This window comes from Cupressus sempervirens, chromosome 8, assembly GCF_028749045.1.
Source record: "Cupressus sempervirens isolate cs-2001-9-10 chromosome 8, ASM2874904v1, whole genome shotgun sequence".
NCBI lineage: Eukaryota > Viridiplantae > Streptophyta > Pinopsida > Cupressales > Cupressaceae > Cupressus > Cupressus sempervirens.
The window spans coordinates 67053972-67071080 of record NC_143125.1 but is presented as its reverse complement, the minus strand read 5'-3'; the positions used below and the strand labels follow the sequence as shown (position 1 = coordinate 67071080).

General features: G+C 31.6%; 1 long non-coding RNA gene and 1 pseudogene across 1 annotated transcript; both read left to right on the top strand.

Moving 5' to 3' along the window:
• The first annotated feature begins 1416 nt into the window (after positions 1 to 1416).
• Positions 1417 to 17109, top strand: part of LOC149541642 (patatin-like protein 2) — a 166300-nt pseudogene continuing 150607 nt past the window's right edge.
• LOC149541643 (uncharacterized) lies at positions 3711 to 5222 on the top strand. Its single transcript, XR_016355150.1, has 2 exons — positions 3711 to 3951; positions 4230 to 5222. It is a non-coding gene; the product is annotated as an uncharacterized LOC149541643 (long non-coding RNA).

Here is a 17109-nt window from a genome sequence, read left to right as displayed (position 1 = left end):
AATAATTATATTGTTTAATAGAAAAAGGCTAGTAGACATTATGTACTTATACATGTGTTAGCCACTAAATATAATATTTTATTTGAATGAATGATATAAAATTGTGTTGTATAATATCACTGACCAATATCACAAAGTTAGAATGTAAAAATGTAATAAAAAAATAAGGAATATTTGATCTTGAAAATTGTGCTTGATTTTTATTAACAAGTTTTAATGCATTTATTTTCTCTTGTTATTATTTTCCATTTTGGAAACAAGTTATGGCCTGCCCCGTGGACCTAAAAAAAGGTCATTGTGGTTATAAGAATCCATAATTTCGAAACAATAAATTGTTGGCCACATATTACTTGTAAGTGAATGTTTATATTGAGATATGAAACACATTAAAATCTTATGTAAGGAATTTAGCATGTAACTTTTTTATGATAGTTAATAAATAATTATTTTCATATAAATTTTATATTAGCACATGTTTTATTGATTTGTTAGAGAAAGACTCTATGCGCATGCGTGCGCGCGCGTGTTTGTGTACATGCATGTGCATGTATTTATATATATACATACATGTACACACACACACACATATGTATATATATGTATATCATATATGTGTATAGACACACACACACACACAAACACACATATATATACACATACACACACACACATATATATATACACATACATATATAAGTACATGTGTGCGTGTGTGTGTGTGTGTGTGTACATACATACATACATACATACATGCATACATATATAAATAGACACACACACACACACACACACACACACACACACACACACACACACATCTATGTGTGTGTGTACAATTTGCATAGCACATTGAGAAAAATGATATCACATGTTTGGCTCCTTGTTCAATTGCATTCATGAAAATTAATAGACTTGAAGCATTGGTTGAGGTAGATGCTAAGGTAGATGATTGGTTTTTAGATGTGCCTAATAAGAGGTTTTTAGATATTATTGTTGATATGGCTAGGAGATTTAATAAATTAATCATTTTGGATAATGAGATTAAGGAGGTTAGTTCCAAGGTAGCCTTCAAATAAGGAAGTTTTTTTATGATCTTGGCTATCAAGAAAAACTAGGGACTAACAAGATGGTGGATTCCATGTAATTGTTCTTCAAGGAGTTGGAATGTCATTGAGCCAAGAAGGAAAAAATGGATTTTATTTGATTCCTTATTGGAGTCACGTAGTAATATGTCTACTACTTAGTGTAAAGGGAAAATAAATTTCTTTTATCCAATGGTCGAGAGATTTTTAATACGAGATGAAGTTTTAAGGCCTCCAAATTGCAGGCCATTTATTGGTGTATACTAGGAGTGTGTTTTGGTCCTTGGGTCTTTTTTGTTATTTTCATTTGGTTTAGTTTTATGCACTATCGAAAATGATAAAAATGAAAAAACTGTTACCCTATAATGGAGATATGATCACCATTCTTACCATTAACAGAGGAGGAGTTCGAGGAATAATCCCCAAGAATCCTTGAATTTCTAGAAGAAGAGCTTCAAGTATTTATTTATATCAAACCCAACCCATTGTTACATATTCTAAATTGTTTCTATTGTTCTTACTATTTCTAAAGCTTTCCTGCAGTAAAATTAACATGAATTCATTGGTAGAAACTTGGCAGCCAAGATGTTAGATTGGCAGATTACTTAGATGCCATTTCAGTGTCAAGCACAGGAGGACTAATTACAGAAATGTTAAGAGCTCCAAACAAGCAAAACAAACCATTGTTTGCAGCCAAGTACATTACAAAATTCTATTTGAAGCAGTACCCTAAAGTTTTCCCAATCAAAGGATTAGCGTGTGAGAAATAAAAAATATTTCAATCACAAAAAACAACCCTAAATATTTCTTGCACAACCCTAAAAATTTCTCAACAACAACTATTACTAGGTGACAGATTTTGCTCGATAACCAAAGAAAATAGGTGGCAGGAGTGTTTACTGAGTGAGCTCGGTAAATGAAGGATAAACAACTCAGTAACCAAAGGAATCCGAGTGAGCTCGGTAGTGTGATTACTGAGTGAACTCGATACACAAGAAGGTGGAGCTTGGTAGAAGAAAGCATTGAGTGAGGTCCGTAGCCACTGTAGGGAGGAGCTCAGTAGAAGACATTACCGAGTGAGGTCGGTTTGAGCTGCAGATGACTTCTACCAAAGACAATACTAAGTGCAGACTTATGATGTGAATATTTTCACCATTAAAACCAGAGACTCAAAACTTGAAATACTCAACAATAAATTTCACAAATGTAATGAACAAGAAGCAATGGAATCATGTATGCCTGCTTGCTTCCTATTCAACTTAGATTCAAACTATTACAAAATTTGGGAGCATTCGGCTTCAACCAAAAAACCCTAAACTGGTAAAACTTGAACAACTTCAATACTTAGAAACTTTAAACTTGCAGCTCTAATGGCTGCATACAATAACGCCTAGAGCAATCGCTACTTCAACAAGATGAATGAAACAATAAAACATTCAACTTACAAAATGATCAGAGAAGAAACATGTGCAACTACAGGCACGAAATGAATTTCCTTTGTCTCTACAACAAACTTTGATCACTTTCTATGCTCTTTGCAACTTCTGAGCTCTTCAACTTCTTCTCTCTCTATCTCTACTTCTCACTTGTCGAATGAATCTGATCATTCCTTTTGTTATACTTGCAAAATATTTTCCCCCTCATTTCTGAATTCAAAAATTTTCACCTACCATAAAATAAATTCATTTGATTGTTCTGCAAGTCGTCAGGGAGGTAGGTGGGCATTTGGCTCCAGGGAGAAATGACCAACCACAATTAATATTCCAACATAGCGACCTACAATTTTCAAGCATTTCAGTTGGCAGAATAGAAGGATATTAAAAATGTTTAGGTGACTAACTTGTTGAATGAATCCTCTTCAGTGCCATTTCAGGATGGTTGAAATCAATCTACTCCCGCTTCGAATGCCTCAAATATAGTGGGGATTATTTGCACGATCTTGTAAGACTTAATGGGTGACATTCTGTTTCAGCAACTACTAACTAATGTGGTGATCCCAACCTTTCATATCAAAGTAGACAAGCCCACAATTTTCTCTACTTTTGAGGCACTTTTCTTCCCTTATAACAAGATACTTTAAATACTGATTGTTATATGTACATGTGTTATCTACAGGCCAGACATAATATCTCAAAAGATGCATATGTATCAGATGTATGCATTACTACTTCTACTACTCGAACATATCTTCCCGCCCACTATTTTGAAACAAAAATTGAGTCTGCAATACTAGATAATTTCACCTCATAGATGGACGAATCACTGCTAATAATCCAGTAATACTTCTTCCAATGTACCCAGTCCCACCACTGCTTTTGTCAATAAATCAAATGCTTTTCACTGTACTTTATGTTGAGATTTATGAATTAAATCCGATTGTCTGAAGCCTCCATAGAGAAAATATTAATTTTTAGATGCTTCCTATAGTTGTCACCAACTCAATCTTTATAGCTGCTCAGAAAATCAATTCTTATCTCTTCTTTTCATAACTTGATAATTAAGTCTCGAGGCTCCTCCCTCTTTTCTTCATGATTAAGTTACCAAGCAGGTCACTGATTACTTAGTGGTGAAGTCTCCAGTCCTATGAATAGAAGAGAATGGTTTTAATTTTGGCAAGTGTGTGCAAGAAGTATAGAGCTCAAAACAGAGCATTTGATAGAAGACAACAATAGTTTATATTTGCAGCAGAAAATTGATTTCCTCTGTACTCTATACTTCAGCACATAGCTTCTAGCATTAAATTTATTTTTGTATTGCACTATAGAGAGGAGATTGCTCATGGAAAAGACAATTTTGTTTGCAGCTCTGTAGTGCTTAGGTGTTTTGTAACAAAAATAGGACATATAAGCTGTAGAAGTTTATTTTTAATGTAATTTGTTTGTTTCAGTTATTGAATATAAAACAAGAATTTCTTGCATACTCTAGCACTTGTTGTTGTCTCCATTCGAATTAGTTATGTCACATGGTTGGATAGAAAAGAAATCTCTATGCATCTACTACTCTTCCCTATATGTGAAAAAACATAATCTAGGTTTGGAAGCATTAGTTTGGTATTTGTTGTTTGGTTTTTTGCTTCTAAAATCTTCACATGCCATTAGAATTGTTAAGCCCTCAATTGTACTGAGTTTGGGCATTTTTGTTTGTTAGGTGTTTGAAGTTATTGTGTAGGAGACATGGCTGGAGATGGGAGAAAAATTTGGCAGCAAGCATCGTCCTTTCATGGACAGAACTATCATGTTTGAGCAAGAAAAATAGAGACCATCATGATAGAAAATAACTTGTGGGATCTTGTAAAGAATGGTTTCGCAGATATCATAGACCTTGTTCAGTATGCTTCCTTAACGAGAAATCATAAGACTTAGCTGAGAGAGATAAGAAGGAAAGATGTGACGACAATGAGCTTGATTGAAGCATCCTTAACAAAGACTTTATTTCCAAGAATAACAATAACGAGTTATTCTAAATAAGCTTGGGATATTCTTGAAACTGCATTCAAAGGGACTGATCAAGTTTGTGTTGTGAAGTTGCAAATCCTTCAAAGAGAGTGTGAATCTCTTCTTAAGAAAGAAAATGAATCTATTTCTAAGTTAAGCCCTAGAGTCTCCACTTTGATAAATCAGTTGAAAGATAACGGAGAAGTGATTGAAGAATAAAGATTAGTGGAGAAAACCTTGAAGAGTTTTCCTTTTTGAAACACTTGTGATTGCTATTAAAGAGTCAAAAGACTTGTCCAAGTTGACAGCTGAGTAGGTGATGGGTTCTTTCCATACTCATTAACATTGTCTTAATAGATCTAAAAATTCTTCTCAAGAGCTCATTTTCAGAGATGAAGCCAATGCAAGAGGAAGGTGGAGAGGAAGAAAAAACTCTAGACATGGTTGAGGAAGAGGACATGCCAACTTTGGAAAAAAAATAATCTGGAGTAGAAATCTTAGCAAGTAGTTCTCAAAATAGTACTCGAGGAGGATGAAGAAATACCATTTCTAATAAGAGAAACGTTCAATGTTATTATTTACACAAGTTTTGGCATTATGTAAATGAATGATGGGAAAAATAGAGTGTTCAACCACAACAAACTGCTAATGTTACTGATGTAAATGTTGGAGAAAAAAACAATAAGACAACCTTTATTATGTGCAATATTGGTGAAGAAGGAAGTCCTAATGTTTGTTATGTAGATAGTGGTTTTAGTAACCAAATGAGTGGTAATGAAAGTCTATTGTGTTTCATTGATAAGAATCACAAGTCTATAATTAAGATGGGGACAAATGTAATTGTTCTTGTTGTGTGAAAAAGATTTGTTATGATCCATACCAAGTAATGTGAGAAAAAAGAAATTCACAATGTTAATTTTTTCCATGGTACTAAGCACAATCTAATGAGTGTTGGACAAATCATTCAGAATGGATACAAAGTGCTCTTATAAAATGACAAGTTTGTGATTCATGAGAAGGATGGGAGCAAGAAAGTTGTTGCAACAATTTAAATGAAAAGAATTAAATCTTTCCACTAAAGATTGAGAGATGTTTTAGCTCTCAATCTATTGTTGCACCTCTCAAGAAAGTGTGTACAACAATATAGAAGCAATCATCTTTTAATAGCATGAATAAAGACCCCTCCAAGTTATGGTATTTAAGGTATGGACATCTTCACTATGCTAGTTTGAATTTATTATCCAAAAAAATAATGGTGGATAGTTTTCCAAGTATTTTAGAATCTAGTAACAAGTGCAAGTATTACATTTTGGGTAAGCAACATAGAATACCCTTCAATTCTGGTAATGCCACATGGGCTAGACCACCATTAGAGTTGGTACATACTAATTTGGAAGGCCCTACACAAGTTACTTCCATAGGAGGGAGTATGATGAAGGGTTCTCCCCTTAATACCTTAAACATGTAACATAAATAAAGAAATGATTGCAATTTGTTAGAGTAAAATATGGGCTTCTTATTATAATCACAAATGCAAAATTACAAAATTCAAAATTACACTATGCTAACCTACAGGGGTGTTTTTATTATAGTAATATGGAAGACAAATCTAAGAACTATCACCTAAAGTTGTCCTAGATAATGTATGAGAATTTCTTAAATATGCAATTTTATGCCACCTGGGAAGGTTCTAGACAAACAAACCTAATACCTAGGGTCAACAGACCCTAATGATACATATAGAGTTAATCAAATACATATTTGACATTTATTTTAGAAGTCTTTTATTGGCCAAACTTTGGAAGGCCATAACTAACCATTAATATGATTGGCTATTATAACCACTTTCCAAATTCCTCATCCTTTGATCTACATGATTAGATTAGAGAAAACACCCGTCCATCAAGTTTTTGGGCCTCATTCGAGCACATTTAGCTCTTCAAAACTAAGCCCAACATTTTTGTACCAAAATTTATTCCAAAAATCCATAATAACTTCAACAATACTTATAATATGGCTTTGAGCCTCGACTGATAGGCTGATAAGACTAAGATGAACCTCCACCTCTAAAATTAGGATATTTTGATCTCGTATGAATGACTTACTAAGTAGCAAGATTCCATGGATAACAACTCTACATTAAGAAATCCCTTATTCAAACAATTGAAACAAAATATTTTTGGGTGATGCAAGATTACTCTTACACCCAGGATGGTCCTACATTAGACAATAAGGGTAGTTTGAGAAATACCTCATCACGTGTCTAGTATCCAGAGGAAAACTAAGACACTTAACCTCATCCCTTGCTAGCCATGACGAATCTTCTACTGGCATCCCTTTCCATTGACCATGTGTTCTTCATAAGTTTTTTCCTTGTAATTTTGCCTACATGACTATCTAGTATCTCCTCAATCTCCTTTGTAGCTGAACTAGCTACTAGAATAGTCCATTGTACTTGAACTAGTATTATCTCTCCCAAAGAACAGGTCTTATCTCTCCCAAAATGTCTAGTCGATCCACCACTATGCTTCTTCTGGATGAGATTATCTCTCATCAAACTTTTGGGACTGCACAACTAACTTCCTTTAAATATCATACTATCTTGGATTATGAAATCCAACCACTCTATCCTGTCAAGTGTAATAGGCTCTATACAATCGTTCCAAGATTTAGCAAAATCTGGATCCTATAGATACAAATTAATGAGTTCACTAAACCGAACCACCTTAATGTACATCTCTGTTAGTGAAAATTGTCTTCTACTAAGATCATCTACAACTCTATTAGACTTCCCACTTGCTTGTTTCAAAATAAAAGTATACTTTGTAAAAAATCAACCCACTTCAAATGCCTCTAGTTTAATTTTCCTTGACTATTCAAATATTGAAAATCTTGATGATTACTATACAAGAAAAACTCCTTAGGAAGAAGATAGTGTCTCCACTTCTTCAATGTCTAAACTATAGCATAAAATTTCTCATCACAAATAATTTTTTATTCTTTTTTATAATTAGTCAACTTCATACTAAAATAAGAAACATGGCTACCTTCTTTTCTCAAAATATTTCCTATTATAGTACCACTAGCATCACAATCTACTTGAAAAACCTTGTTAAAATATAGAAGTTCTAAAATAGACTTCTTTGTACCTTTCTATTTCAACATATTAAAAAACTTATCTTCTCCTACAATCCACTCAAATTCCTTCCTATCCCCTCTCATTGTTTTAGTCAAGGGTCCACAAATACTACTAAAACCTCTTATGAACTTTCTACAAAAACTAACCAGTCCAAGGAAATATCTTACCTCTATAGCACTCTTTGGAGTAGGCCATTCAAGGAGACCCTTCACATTCTCTAGGTCCATTTTTAGACCTTCTTCTAAAACTACAAATCCAAGGCAGACCAATTCCTTCTTCACAAAACTGCACATCTTTTGGTTTATCAACAATGTTTCTTCCCTCAACTTATAAAAATCCTTTCGAATATGCATCAAATTTTTTTGCTCTTGATTTTGACAATATTTTAGCTACCTTTTATAAATGCAAAGGATACCTAAGAGACATCCAAAATCCATAATTTGTACTCTTAAAAAGAAAAATAGGGCCAACTATTAAGATTGCTTCAGTCTTCTTCCTTTTGAATTCTCCTAGATTCAAGTGGGTATACCTAAGAATTCACGAGTCTTCAACATATTTATTGCTTCTTGAGATGAATTCCATAATAAAAGGTGAAATGAGGATGCACAATGACAAACTTCTCAAAACCATATGCTCCTTAAAATAAGCGAAGGGTATACTTTAAAATTTTACAACCACAAATTTAAATAATTTGATTGATTAAATTTTGTGCTATAAAATTAATCTAGATCTTGCCCATTCAAAATATGATTAGTGCTTTTTCCATTGGGATATCATTCAAAAAAAATTGACACATAGAAACAGATCTATCCTATAACTTTGTGAAAAGGAGGACAATACTTGGTCAAAAATCTCATTCTTATCATGATCTTCTTTAAGAAAACTTTAAATTCTCCAAAATTCATATCAAGCATTTTCATAACCTATTAGACTATCAACAAAATATGAACTAAGATCTAATTCAAAATGAATTATAACTAAAATTTAATAGACCTAATTGTCAAATTCTAGAAAATCAAAAGTAACACCAAAAGAGACAAGATTTAGGTTAGGTGACTATACTATAAACACTTCTAGTATTATCTTCTTTAAAAATATACAACTTAGTGTCAAATTCAGTGAGAATGAACTCCAAATAGACTTAGCCATCTAACTTTGTATTTGCATTAATGGAATTTTTGAATCAATATAATTATATAGCTCTGGACTGACTCCAAAAATCGAAAGTGTACATGTTCAATCAAAATGAAAATATGGACCATCTTCTTGCCTTGGGAACTCATTTATATCGGATTATTTGTAACAAGCTTAAGGCACAAAGGGAAGAGGACAACTATCCTTTAATAAAACATAGTTACAAAAATGAAAAAAGTGTCACTACCTTCAACCCCAGGGATGATTGACTTAAGCATAGGTGGCATCTTTCATTTGATTTGAAGGTAGATGTATGAATTTTTTATATGGGTATACTCATAGTGGATGAAACACAAAAGTAAGGTATCCTATTCTAATAACTTGTTTTCCATTCTTGACAATAATTAGTTGCCACACATTCTATTTGTTTATTCTTTGTCATGGGGTAAGAGTTTCCTCAATTTTTCCTACCCTTGATCATTAAAATATTTTTTCCTTTTCTTCTCTTATTGTTTCTCCTAAAGGTGGTGGAGCCAATTTTTCAACTTCTTTAGTTGTTACAAGATCCTTTTCAACTGATTGCCGATCTTCTTTAGTTGTGTGCATGCATTGTGATTTGTCTTCTACTACCACCTTTAAAGATTATGCTATTGAGGTATATTTTTTCATCCATTCATTATAAACTAAGTCATCATGCCAATTAAAATTAAGTATTTCATTCTCTTTAGCCATGATGCTCTTTCCCATCTTCTTTAGTTATTCAAACTCAAGCCAAAATGAATCACAAAATATTTGAACATTTACTATCTCCTCCACTATTCTTGCAAACCAAATATTATCCTCTATCTTTATATTTATAATTCATCCCTAAACTCATAATTTCTTTTAATTCATTTCCCCATATTTCTTTGATATTTTCATTAATCTTAGTGTTCAAGTTCCTAGTAGTAGAAATGGTTATTTTTCTTACTTGGTGTCTCTTGTATGATGATTTTTTCTTTCATATCCACATTCCTAGTAATTTCTAATTATATTTTCCAATAAGGCATCCAAGAGCTTTTGCTAATTATTGACCAAAGTAGTGGTTTTTCTTACCAAATTATCAATTTTGTGATTGAGCCTTATATCTTTACATCCACATAATTCCTAGCATTGCCACTACTTGCCTTCTCAATGATCTGTTTGTCAATTTCCTCCATTTTCACATTGAGGGCCATAATTTACATTAAGTGTTTTGATGAAATTAAAGGTCCATTGCTCCATTCTAAAATTTTATATGGAAATATATTTTTTCCTTTGGATTCCATCTAATTGAGGATGAATATCAATAACTTTCATATCTTCCTCCAACAATTTAACATCGACCACATGAACATACATGATATTGGTAATAAGGAATTTCCTCTCTCTATTTTCCTCATTCTTATCCTTAGACTCTTCATAGGTAGCATTGGGAGAAAATTTCTCTAGTGTAATTTACACATCATGAATGACCTTTTCCTCAAAAGAGTTATAGCATTGGGACACTTTATCATAATCATCCTCTTCTTCACCAAATTCAACATATTTAACTCCCTCTTTTTCTTCCCCAGTCTCAACATTTTTAGCTCCCATATACTACTTCTTCTTTAATCCACCCTTCACATTCTCAAAATTAATGGAAACAAGGGAGGGATAGGTACTTGGTAGCCTAAAAAGTTTTTCCACCAATCCACTAGAGTATTCATTGTTTGGTTCTTCCTTCATTCCAAGAACTTTGGCATATTATTCAAAAACTTCTTTAGAATCTAACACCATTTCATTATAGATTACACTCTTTGTATTTAATTTTTTCATCTCCTTTTCACCTTTCTCATCTTGGTCATCATTCTCTTTCCTTTATCTTTGCTACTTCCTAGGGTTTTAGGGATTTTTTAATTTTTCTAATAGAGACATATGAAGGGAGAGTATTCTTCACATGGTCCATCATAAACTCAAAAACTAACCACATCAACCCTTCATGAAGAATGGGTTTATAAGGTTTTTCCTTATACTCCTTCATGTTATGAGAAAGAGAACATGGTAGATAAAATCGGAAACAAACCCTAATTTTATGACTCAAATGATTAAGCAAGACAAAATGATAATTTTTTTCCCTATCATACCTCTCATCGCAAGTCACATATAGGATTACAAATTTAAGAACAAGTTTCCACAATTTTATAATCCATAGAAAAAAATATCAGCATAAAATGCTAGTTCCATTCCTTGGCCCAAACTAGGGAAGAGTGATAAGATTTTACAAAGAACATATAGTCGATGCCTCAAAATAAGAACAAATGACATTGCCTTCATAAAAAATCCTATAAGGTTCATTCCTGACAAACACTATAGAGTTGAGATCACTCATTAAGGAAGTAAAAATATGATCAAGGGCTTTGAGATCCACCCATCCATCATTCTACTATTAGTCTAAGCCTTGAGATCCAAGCCATATAATACATCTATCCTTGAAGGATTGAAACCTCACCAAAGAAGAAATTGGTTCCTAAAAAATGCATTTATCTTTCCAAAAATCCACCTTACTACTACTTTCCACTTTCCATCTAGATCTTGACTTGATTAACTCTTTACCTTGCAAGATGTCATTCCATATGCAAGACCCACGAACAAAATTTTTGGAGCTCAAGAATTCCATTATGTTATTATTGTTGATCAGGTACTTACTCTTCAAGAGTTTGTTCCAATCTTTATTTTTTTCAAAAATGCTCTAAATTTGTTTTTCCAAATGACAAAAGCTATATAATTTGATCAAGCCAATTCCCAAACCTCCATTCTCTTTTGTGTTACAAATTTTTTTCCAAGAAACTAGTGCCAATTTCTTTCCCTCAACTCTAGACCAAAGAAAATTCCTCAATATTGTTTCAACAGTATCCAAGAACTTAACAAGCATTTTAAACAAGCTAAGACCATAAATCAAAATTCTTTGTAAATTTTACTTAAGAAGTTGAGGATTCATTGCTTGGCTAAGAAGGGAACCTTTAAGGCTAGCTAACCAAATATTGAATCTATCAACCATCTTATCCTAGAAGGCATGTGAGGGTTTCAACCCTAAAGGTAGTCCCACATACAAAGTAGACAAGCTCTCAACCTTACACTCCAAAAGTTTAGTGGTCTTCTCCTATCTAGGGATAGGGGTATTGATAAAGAAGATAGAGATTTTGTCCCTATTGATCAATTCATTTGAAGCCTTGGTATACACTTTAAAAAAATTATTACCATGGTAATGGTTCCCACTTTTTGGCCAAGTTTGACACTAAAATAGATATTTTTAACAAAAACTTCATTTTCAAATGCATATTAATAAAAAACCATAAAGAATTTGATGATGATGTAAACCAGCGATTTGAAGTCCATTTTTTTATCTCCTTTGGCAAGTGGTTAATATAAAAATTGATATTTTCAAAAAGTGATGGGTGTTTTGATCAACATAACATTTTTTCAAAATATGATAATTAAAAAATTCTTTCTAAGGCTTGAATAGTAACATCAATATCTAGTAACTTTTATTCGTTTTGTTAAATTTTGTAAAAAAAAAAAAAAAAAATTTAGTGACAAAGTGATGCTAATGCTAATTTAGACATAGGTTTCTTTTGATCAATATAACTTTATTTATATATATCGAAATGCAATTTTTATTGGCTTGCTAGAAAACTAACACACATAGCTTTGATGATTGTATTTTACAAAAAAGTTATTCTTTACTTTTATATATTTCCAAAAGCTTCAAATGAAAATTTCTAAAATGATAAAAAAACCTATATTTAATAAAACAAAAAATAAAACACCACATTTAACACAATATATGCTAAAAATATATTCATTGGAAAGCTTATTGAAAGAACAACACCTTTCCAAATTATGTTTGAGTATTTAAAGTTATTTGGCCCTTGTTTGAGTGATCAAAATAGGAAAATTTGATAGAAATTAAGAATATATTGAGAAAATTTCCCTTTTAGATGCTTCACATGAAGTCGACTTCATACAGAGTCCACTTTTGAGTCTTGACTCAAAGAGGCTTTCAATGAAGCTAGTAAGGTTGTTTATCACATTTTACTAAGGGCTTCATTCAAAGCCCCTAGGGATGTTTCCAAAGAAGGTCTTGAGGGCTTCAAACGAAGCCCCAAGTGTAGCCAAGAGGCTTCATTTGAAGCCCCTTGACTACCATGTTGGGTGTTAGGGGGCTTCACTCAAATACCCTTGGTTGCTTTAGGTACCATAGGGCTTCGTTCGAAGCCCCTTGGCTATCACTTTTGGTGATAGGGGGCTTCGCTCAAAGCCCCTTGTCAACTACAATTTTTTTAAAATATTTTTTGTTTGATATAAAAAAAAAAATTGCCTTCATTTTTAAAATCAATGTAGAACAATCTTACAAGGAATTCATTGTTTTTGAAGAAAAAGGAAGAAGAATGAAGACAAATTAAAATATTTTGATAGTTTTTTGAAGACCAAAGAAAATTAAAAATAATTTTGTAATTTTTTTAAAATCAAAGATGGGACAACACCAAGGAACACAAAGAAAATCAGCAAGAAATAGATCAACTGGTGTAGGATAGAGAAATCGTGAGAAAACTTTAGCAAATTATCACAAAAAGGAGAATGTATGTACATGTGTAAATTCATATGGACGTGTATATTTTTAATTTTATAATTACTTTTCTAAATTTATTCATTTATATGGATGTAGGTCTTAACAAACAATCACAAGATAGGCAAATACATGTTGTTGAAGATTTGAGTCATGACAATCTAGGATATAACAATCTGGGACATGATAATTCAGGACATAAATCAATGAAATTTGGAGAAGGGTCAAAATCAATTATCCAAATTGGTACTGATGAATGCATAAGATTAGCCATAAGTGTAAAGAAAAACATCACTCGTAGAAATTTAGATCATTTACTTATGATGGATGCAAATAAATTGAAATTAATTAATTTTATTAAACCATTAAGTCTTTCTAAAAATATCTTTGAATAAGATAGTAAAATAAATATCAAGTAAATTTGATGTTTTGAAACACTTGAAAAAGCTCAATTACTTGCTCATGTTCTTTTATAGAGAAACTTTGAAGAGTCATTAAAATTGCTAGGTGTAGACAACATCAAAAAAGAGAAAATTTTCTAACATGCAAACTAATATGATTGAAAATGTGAAGAAAGGTTAGATCTCTATAGGGAAAAAAACTTGAAGTAAAGATAAGAGTCCTACAAGAAGAGTTATGTTGCAATCTATTCTTGGTAGTAGTATACCCCAAATTAGGAAAATATCTTCAATTTCATCACATATTGGTTTTAGAAGAAAAACCATATCAAAATATATTAAGAGGAGAATGGTTTTTGATGATAGCCGTTTGGAAAGGAAATTGGAAAATTATGTGTAGAGATCCTCATTGTGATAGGATTGATGATAGCTTAAAAAATTTTGTAATATAATTTTGGAATGATAATACTTTTTCTTCATCAAATACCAGAGATGTTCTTAGACATAGGGTTAGGGCTAACCTTTATGAACATCATACAAAACATTGGTTGGACATAGCACAACATGAAATGCATGTCTCATTTTGTAGTTCAAATCCTAATATAAAGATATGGTAGAGAATGTTTGAAATATTGAAGCCATATGATGTTAGGAGAAACTAAGTTTTTGAAACTTTTTGTTGTCATTATCATATTGAATTCGATCTCCACTATCAATTTATTAGAAATTTATTGAAGAAACTTTTGGTTATAAAAATTCCCCTCCTAGTAGATGAAGTGAGTTCATCTCATCTATTTTATATGAAAAAATAGATGATCCTATTGGTCAAATCAATTGCATTAGAGGAACATGTGGCACCTATTCTAATTTGGCTATTTTTCTTTGAATGATGAAGATATTGATGTCGCAAAAATAATAACTTGCAAGGGTTACATGTATGTAATGAACAAAACTAAATCTAGGAAAGGATCGAAAAAATTAGAATGTGTTGGAGAGGAGATAACCATTGGAGCATTTATGGAAAAATTTAAAAGTTTGATACAACCATATATTCATCATGTGTATTTTTGGCAAAGTGGCAAGCACAAAAATTTCAAACATTTAGAGATAATTTCCCACTTCGAACCATTTTATTAGTTGTTGACTTTGTAGAAAACTATTCATTTGTTCATCAAAAGTTTATTTAATCAAACTACTTTTTTTTAGGTTGCTATTATGATACTAGTATGTTATCATCATGTACAATTAGATTTGGATGGTATTCAAAGCATAGTTGAATCACAAGTCATCAAAAAATAATATCACTTCTACATAAACGATGATAAATAATGTGATATTAAATATGTAGAACATTGTTTAATGAATTTTTTTTTTTATATCAAAGAAAGAGGCATAAGTATCAACAAACATTATGTTATACCACATGTATGGAGTTTCTTTGAAAGTTGATATTGTAAAGGTGAACATGATGGTGCTAGAGCTTGTATCAAATGTTCTCTATGAAAGTATCAAATGAATTATAAGGGAGATCATATAAATAATGCACATGCCATTGTTGAATTGTGCAAGATACATTTTGCATCAAATAAGATTTTTGCATCATCAAGAGTGGGTAAAATAGTATCATGTAGAGTCTTTTGGGAGATATTAGGTAAATGTAGATGCACATGTATATATTTTCTCTCATCTAATTTAATTTATACTCACATGGCATGTGAATATATATTTTTCTCTCTTGTTTTTTTCTATATAATAAATATGTTTCTTTAGGTGTGGATAGAAAAGTATACATGGTTGCAAGAGGATAGGAAAAATATGATAAAATTTGGTTATGAGTACAAATTATCACTATTGGACATTGTACATAGGAGACTATTCATGTTTTTGTTATTATTGCATTGCTAAGAATTACAACGAATGCATCAATCAGGATCATGAATATGTAGGTGTATGGACTTTGGTGCTACTTCTTGTTACTAATACAGTTAACAAAGATGAAGATGAAAACTTTGATCACATTCCTTTGATTTGTACTAATTATAACCATATATCTAGAATAGTTCAAATTGGTAAGTAAAAATTTAAAATTAATAAATACACACACACACACACACACACACACACACACACAAGTCACAAAGATATTTTAGACCTGACAATATACATGTATGATATTTAAATTAAGTGTAGTAAAAGTCTTTACACTTATTGTGGAGCCTTGAAATGTAGGAGTGACTTACTATATATTGTGTTGCACTGCAAAAAGGATGACATTAATTGAACCTGAAGAAAGTGATGGAATGTTATTCCCTATAGGTACACATTAAATTAACTAAATTATGTGTGTATATTATTAAGTGGTGAATTTATTTATTACATGTGCACATTAAATTATCTTTTAAATGCATGGTTTGCAGGCTCAATTGTTTCAGAGGGAACATATCTCAGCCAACACAAATTAGTGAAACATGGAATTCACTTTTTTGATTACCTACCTTACAATAAAGTACTTTAATATATATATATATATATATATATATATATATATATATATATATATATATATATATATATATATGATTCACAAAGATATTTTAGAGCTCACAATAGACATGTATTATATTTCAATTAAGTGTAGGTGAAGTCTTTGCAGTTATTGTTGAGCTTTGAAATGTAGGAGTGAGGTACTATTTATTGTATTTTACTACATAAAGGATGAAGTTAATTGAACCTAAAGAAAGTGATGGAATGGTATTCCCTATAGGTACACATTAAATTAACTAGATTGTGTGTACATATTATTAAATGATGAATTTATTTATTACATGTACACATTAAATTGTCTTTTAAATGCATGGTCTATAGGTTCAGTTGTTTTGGAGGTAACATATCTAAACCAACACAAATTAGTGAAACATGGAATTCACTTTGTTGATTAGCAACTTGAAAAAAAAGTGCTTCAATATAGTCACCATGTTATTGCTACATCCATTTCTCTACATCTAGTTAAACATAAAGGTGGATGTCAAAAGTGGAGATTAGATAATAAGGACCAAGAGACAATATTAAATGTTCTCCATGAGCTTGTGAAACCACTTGGAACCACTTGACATATTTCATATTTGTAGCACTTGCTTAGATCTTTCACATTTCTAGGACATGCTACATTTAATACTTCATATTCATGTATGTTCATTTCATGTAACCTAGGAAAATTATATGTGTAGACATGTGTAAATTTTTTCATTTCATACATAACATGTAGGACTTATAGCGAGTGTATGTATGTGGTATG